Source organism: Triticum aestivum, unplaced genomic scaffold (genome assembly GCF_018294505.1).
Source record: "Triticum aestivum cultivar Chinese Spring unplaced genomic scaffold, IWGSC CS RefSeq v2.1 scaffold155965, whole genome shotgun sequence".
Taxonomy (NCBI): Eukaryota; Viridiplantae; Streptophyta; class Magnoliopsida; order Poales; family Poaceae; genus Triticum; species Triticum aestivum.
The window spans coordinates 1-883 of record NW_025301516.1 but is presented as its reverse complement, the minus strand read 5'-3'; the positions used below and the strand labels follow the sequence as shown (position 1 = coordinate 883).

Below are 883 nucleotides of genomic sequence, written 5' to 3'. Positions count from 1 at the left end.
TGTTACCCCCGTCTTCGTCCCTTATGCTTGCCCCTCCCAGCTCCACTACACACACGATTGCACATTCCTTTGGCCGCTCCCGCTCAACTACGGAGACGAGTTTTACCACGGTTCAACTGCACCAGTGCCTATTTCCCATGGTTTCGACCCCTTTCAGAACACGCTTGCCGCCGCTAGACGCGTGAATAATGAGCAGCGAGCTAAAACTTACCGTAAACGTGCAAAATAATAAAACGTGCTAAACATACGTCGCGCTCGTGCGTTTTGTTTTGCACGCGGTGCAAAAAAATTAAAAAGGGAATGCAACACGAGGACTTCCCAGGAGGTCACCCATCCTAGTACTACTCTCGCCCAAGCACGCTTAACTTCGGAGTTCTGATGGGATCCGGTGCTTTAGTGCTGGTATGATCGCATCACATGTTACCCCCGTCTTCGTCCCTTATGCTTGCCCCTCCCAGCTCCACTACACACACGATTGCACATTCCTTTGGCCGCTCCCGCTCAACTACAGAGACGAGTTTTACCACGGTTCAACTGCACCAGTGCCTATTTCCCATGGTTTCGACCCCTTTCAGAACACGCTTGCCGCCGCTAGACGCGTGAATAATGAGCAGCGAGCTAAAACTTACCGTAAACGTGCAAAATAATAAAACGTGCTAAACATACGTCGCGCTCGTGCGTTTTGTTTTGCACGCGGTGCAAAAAAATTAAAAAGGGAATGCAACACGAGGACTTCCCAGGAGGTCACCCATCCTAGTACTACTCTCGCCCAAGCACGCTTAACTTCGGAGTTCTGATGGGATCCGGTGCTTTAGTGCTGGTATGATCGCATCCGACATGTTACCCCCGTCTTCGTCCCTTATGCTTGCCCCTCCCAGCTCCA

At 51.2% G+C, this 883-nt stretch overlaps 2 non-coding genes across 2 annotated transcripts; both read right to left on the bottom strand.

The window, feature by feature from the left end:
- Positions 1-297: 297 nt before the first annotated feature.
- Positions 298-416, bottom strand: LOC123179359 (5S ribosomal RNA). Its single transcript, XR_006490308.1, has one exon. It is a non-coding gene; the product is annotated as a 5S ribosomal RNA (ribosomal RNA).
- A 299-nt stretch (positions 417-715) lies between these two features.
- Positions 716-834, bottom strand: LOC123179358 (5S ribosomal RNA). Its single transcript, XR_006490307.1, has one exon. It is a non-coding gene; the product is annotated as a 5S ribosomal RNA (ribosomal RNA).
- Positions 835-883: the final 49 nt, after the last annotated feature.